Source organism: Corvus brachyrhynchos, unplaced genomic scaffold (assembly GCF_000691975.1).
Source record: "Corvus brachyrhynchos isolate BGI_N302 unplaced genomic scaffold, ASM69197v1 scaffold125, whole genome shotgun sequence".
NCBI lineage: Eukaryota > Metazoa > Chordata > Aves > Passeriformes > Corvidae > Corvus > Corvus brachyrhynchos.
The window spans coordinates 2,197,936-2,203,621 of record NW_008238342.1 but is presented as its reverse complement, the minus strand read 5'-3'; the positions used below and the strand labels follow the sequence as shown (position 1 = coordinate 2,203,621).

At 46.9% G+C, this 5,686-nt stretch overlaps 1 long non-coding RNA gene across 1 annotated transcript in view; it reads left to right on the top strand.

Moving 5' to 3' along the window:
- LOC108446935 overlaps positions 1 to 5,619 on the top strand; it is a 7,904-nt gene extending 2,285 nt beyond the window's left edge. The window contains exons 2-3 of the long non-coding RNA XR_001862278.1: positions 583 to 708; positions 3,284 to 5,619. This is a non-coding gene — a long non-coding RNA (uncharacterized LOC108446935). The remainder of the gene's footprint in view (positions 1 to 582; positions 709 to 3,283) is intronic.
- Positions 5,620 to 5,686: the final 67 nt, after the last annotated feature.

Genomic DNA, 5,686 nt, shown 5'->3' with positions numbered 1-5,686 from the left:
TGCCACCAGCCAGCAAAGCAGTGGTGGCTCTGCTCTCTGCCCAGCCTGGAGGTTAGGGCAGGTTTAAGATACAGAGGAAAAGACTACCGAGATGAGCTACAGAATTAACACCTGGCTGACGGGTTAACAGGGGGTGGGCATGTTACTCATAGCTCCAGGTCTCTTCCTCACAGCCCTCCTCTTCCCAAGAACACCCCTTCCCTGAGCCAGTGTCTTTATTGGGGCAGCTGATCACCCCGGTAATGATGCCATTTGTGACTAATCTTCCAGGATTAAAAATGAACTGTAGCTGCTGCGGCTTCCACCTTTGCCGCATAGCAACGAGAGCAGAAAGTCAATTAATTACCTTCTCGCTGGAATCCGGGGGCCCTTTCGTCCTCGGCTCAGCCGAGTGTGTAATGGAAAAGGGATCGAGGCAGGCTGCAGCTGGCCAGCTGGGAATTGCGTGACAAAGTGAAAGATGAGCTCTGGGAAAAAGAGGAGAGGGAGGGTGCTGGGGGGAAACCCTCATCCTACAGGTTCATTTAAAAAAAGTAAGACGCTAGTGATTACACAATTATTGACTTATTTCCCTGCTTTCAGCCCTGCTGATGGTTCTGCAGACACCCCGTCTTGTTGCAGGGCACCACCTGAGCTCCTGGAGACATGGGATTATCTGCTCTGACCTCCTCCCTGCTTCAGAACTGGCCTTTCAAGAAGTTTATTTGGGTAATAGTCGCTTTTCAGCTGCTGTTTCCTTGGGTAATGGTCCCTTTTGGTTTGTTGCAGCCTCTCACATTGCCCCAGAGTTTCCACCCAGCAGCTGTTTGGTTCCTCTGAGAGCTGGTTTTGAATGTGACTGTTTCACTGCTCTTTCTGGTGGCTTTCTGTGGTGAAGGTTAATGGGAAAATCATTCTAAAGATTGAATTTCCTTGGAAAGATTTGACGGATGGATACAAACAAACTGAGAAGCCATGGGTGGTGATCTGAACAGATACGGGGTTTGACTCAGCAGGAGAACATGCTGCTTTTAGCAGCCTCTGTGGAGACAGGGGCTTGTAAGGTCACCCTCAACCTTCCCAGATAGAGCTCAGTGCCCTGTTCTGAGGGAAACTGCAAAAGTGAAGGAAGATAAGGACTATTTTAATGTCCATTTATCAGATCTGACAGCTTCAGAGCCCTCAGTAATTATCTGTTAATGAGAGCAAATAAATGTTACCTCTGGCCCCTCTAGTTCAGCGGTGTCACTCAGGTCACCTCGAAGGGGCTGGGAGGGGGGACATCAGGATTGACACTCCCTGGGACAGGAAAGAAGGGACAGTAGAAGGGAGGAGCATGGATTGGGAAGTGCAGAAGCCTCCAGCATGGCCAGTGGTGGATCCATGGGGTGAGGAGGGGCTCCATGTGCAGGGCTCTGTTGCAGTGACAGCAAGGTAATAGAGGGAACGTCAGGTGCCCAGAAAGGAATCCTGGTCTGTAGAAAGAATCAAACCTAGAGAGACCAAGGAATGTGAGACCCTCTCCTTTAACTTTCGCTCTGGGCACTTCTGTCCTATTATCAGTTGGGATGTGAGCTGAACCGGGCTCCAGTGATTTATCTACAGTGACAGAGCTACAGTGCCTGAAATGGAACAAGGAAGCTTAATCTCTGCTTTCCTGCACAAATTGGAAATTTGGAATCCCAGGTTTCCCTTTCCCCGTCAGGGGTTTGCACCACATAGAGAAGTTTTTGGCAAAACCAAGTGTCCAGTTTAACAGCAGAAGATCTTTGATGTGACAGGGAGGATGTCAGCTCCTCAGGGAAAAACTGAGAGTGCTGTGCCCAGTTTGGTGAGTTCAATGACATTTTCAAGCCTTAGGAAACAAGTCTTGAGGATCTTCTACCCAGTGCAACCACCACATGTCTATTTAATAGCTAGGATGAGGTGTTTTAGTACTGGAAGGTCTATCCTGAATCACAGTCCTGCTGTGGGACAGCACAGCCCTCTCCTTTCCCAGCCTTGCAGTCTCCTCTCACTCAGCTTTCTAACGTGGAGAAGTAGTAACTTTAAGTCTCATTGTTAATTTACCTCATCTGCAGTTTACATGTGTGCAGGGGGAGGTAATCACAGAGCTGCCTTCCCTGCTGTTCTCTTCCTGAGGTTTCACACTCTCCAAATTTCTTTTTGTCATAAATCAAATTAACTAAATTGCTTAAGAAGTACTGTTCTATTAAAAGCAGATAGTGTTGTGATGCCAAAAGGTTTATTAGGAGAACTGTATTTTTAATAGTAATACTTCGAGATTACTGACTGCTAAGTCAGAGTTTCAAAGTTTAAAGACTGCTTAAAACTCCTGTGAAATAAATATTTTGGTAGGTATTTACAGAGGCCTACAGCAAGGTACAAATGGATGAAAACATATAAATGTGGCTAAAATATTGGTTATTTTATTTGCTGAAGATCCTTGGATCCCCACACAAAGCTGTAGAGGTGCCTGAAGTCTTGGTAGTCCTGAGTGGGTTTGGGAAGCTCCTGAGGCATAAAGAGTGAGCCCAGCTGGTGCATCCATGCGCTCCTTCACGGGATGCAGCGACGCACTTCATGAACCAGCTTGTCCCCTTTATTAGGAGCTGTCCCAGGAGGAAAGTGGTGTGGGAGAACAGCAAAAAAAAAAGCAAGGCTCCCCCGTGTTTGAGTTTCCTTCCTGATGGAAAAACAGCAGCAGGGGAGGGTAAAGTCCCCTCCATATCCTGCTGTGTGTCCCAAAAGAATGCACCACGCTGGGCTGGGCTCCTGGAGTGCTCAGGGGCGGGGTGGTGCAGGAATGCTGCTTGAGTGCCCAGAAGGTACTTATTTGCGAATATTTTTAAATCTCATTTGCCCTCCTCTCTTAATTTGAAGGCTTAAGCTAAATTCATGGAAAGGCACAGAATCTGTCCCTGTAATACCCATGAAGCAGAGACCCTCAGGTTCCTGGCAGCCGCAGAGCAGACCCTAGTGAGAACCACCCTGCCTGCACCTTGCCCAGTCCTGCACCCAATTCTGCCTGTTATGGAGCAGAGCATCCCACCAGGAAGTGACCAAAATCCCCACAGGAGGTTTGCTGCAGTGGTAACAGGTGAAATTTCTATTTTGCTGAGAGATTTGCTGTGTGTCAGTGGGAGCTGCACAGCTGTGCACTGTTCTGCTGTGTCACCAAAAATACATCCTCTGCTGCAGCTGTGATTTCCAGCTCATGGTCTGTTGCCTCCTTATTGTCTCCTGGCAAGGGATAATTTCAGTCCTGCCCTAGTACCTGTTCTCTTTCTGTACATTATCCTAGATGAAAGAAGGAAGGCCCCTCTGCGAAGATCTGGTGTTCTGCCTGTGGGGTTGATGCTGAGGCTCCCGGGGCTGGCTGGACTCTTCTGGTGCCTCTGGACAAGGAACTGGCTGCTTGCCTGCTTGTGAGGACAATAAATATTACCCTGTCCCAGCTTTGCTAGTCTGAAACACTGACAGGAAAGCTTTTCAGGTCAGAGTATTTGAGAAACTCTATAGAAATGCTACATTTAGGCTGTAATTACTGAGTGCTGTCCCCGTGACTGGCTCTGGAGTCACCACGGAGGAGCTGCCAGCACTGTCAGGTATCGAGGGTTATTATGGGCACCCCTGCAACAGCAGACTAAGAAAATGTGATGAGCTGGTCTCTCTGAGACATGTAAAAAACAAGCAGGTATTGCTTGCGTTGGACACAGGTGACTGGAGCTCCTTGCACCCTCTCAGTGCAGGACCAGGAGGGCTGGGTCTGCCCCGTGCCAAGTCCCCCTCTGGCTGCAGAGAGCTGGGCACTCACACCCTCCCTGTGCTACAGTGAATTTTCCCAGCACTGTGCATTGCACTGCTCACACTGGCATTGTGGGATAAAAGGGAATGATGTGTGTGGAGCCTCCCTGCAAAAAGAGGTTTTTTCTCTTTTTTTTTTTTTTTTTTGCCTTTCTTTGCTAAAAGCAGGACTCTGCCCGCACTGCAGAGCAGGGGCAGCCAAGGCGAGTGCAGAATCCAGTCCTCGTCCACGAGCACCAGCATCCCCTCAGCTGGCAGTGGGCATTCAGGGGACTCAGTGGCAGCAGCACGAGGTGAGGTTTTCTGTCTCATCCTCTCCAGCAGCACGGGAAGTGTTGCTGTGGGCTGAGCTCACCTTCCCTTTCGATCAAGCTGTGACGTACCTCGCTTTGCCCTTTGGCTTTCCTTAGGTCACAGCAGCAGCTTCACGTGGTGTTTTTCTGGGCTCAGGTTTTGACTGTATCCTTTACCTGGAGTTTATTTTTGCTCTCTAGAAAAAAGACCCGACTAATTGATGATACCTGCACTCAGAGGCTGAACATCCAAATCCTGCTGTGGGAAACAGCACCCTCCACATGTGAGACTCCACAAACTGGTGTGGGAGTCAGGTCCAGAGACCCAACTGCAATTTTGCCAGTTGCTCCAGTCCCTGGCTTAGGTGAACCTGGTTTCTGTCACTCCAAAACACTGAGAGAGGTCCTGTTAAAGGAAGATACACAAACCTGTGCCTACTGCCTTCCCTTGATAGCCTTGCCTGAGGTGTCAGGAATATCACAAAGCAGGGGCTGGAGTTTCCCAAAGAGCTCCTCTTGGCTTTTGGGTAGAGCTGGAAGAAGTTTGCAGGAGATGTGAGTAACTGTGTGTTGCTGACCTGCTTTTATCAGAAATGAACACATAAAGGAAGAAGGAAAACGGACAGGTGGGGGATGGAACAGGCTGAGATTGAGCCCTCCTGACAAGAAACACCCCAAAGGCAGGCTGGCTGCCGGCCGGCCCTCTGCTCTGAGAGGCCTTTCCCACAGCACACACAGATTAAATACAATTAAGAAAAAACAATATTAAAAGAATAAGAACAAAATATAGATTATATAAAAACTCTCCAGTACTGGGGCATCATCTGGCCACAGGGAGAAATTTCCTGTACAGACCAGTCACTGTTTGTTACAGCCTCTACAACTGCAGCAGAAGAGCTTTTTATTTGAAAGTTGATACTAAAAAGCTTGGCAACAATGAAGTGTGCACCTTCCTTTCCTAGTCCACAGTCATTTCCTGTGAAATACAAGGGCAAGTACATATATGAATATTTAATTTGACAGTGATGAAGCTTTATATATTAAGTCAGTGAAAATGCTGTTAAAGCTCATGGGAACAATACTACTTGTGTAGTGAGCTGGGAATTTGGTACCCAGTGGCTACCACTTAATTTTGACATGAAGCATAAAGACAAACATTATTCCAACCTATTGAAAGTGTTTTTGGGAGTGTGTTGTGCTCAAATTGCAAATTAATTTTTAGTTTATAGGTGATAATGGTTTATCAAGGCTTTTCCCCAGGGGAAGCAGAAATCACAGCAATTCTTGTACAAATTGTATCCCAAATTACAGATCAGAAGTTATTTATTTTGCAAATAGTGAGGTTAAATCAAGAAGCCTTTTTTTTTCTACATATAGTAAAATTTTCTTATCATAATACACATTAATCTAAAATTATGATATTCCCAGTCCTTTATACGTGTGGTCATTTTTTTATAAGTCTTTAATTTAGGCAGCCATTTTCTGTTCAGTAAAAAAAATGAAATAAAGAGGGGACATCCACTGCGGGCTTTCTCCTGGAGACTTTGCCTTTGGATTTCGCTCTGTTATGGTTATTTTACTGCAGAGTATCTGTCAGTGTGGCTGCA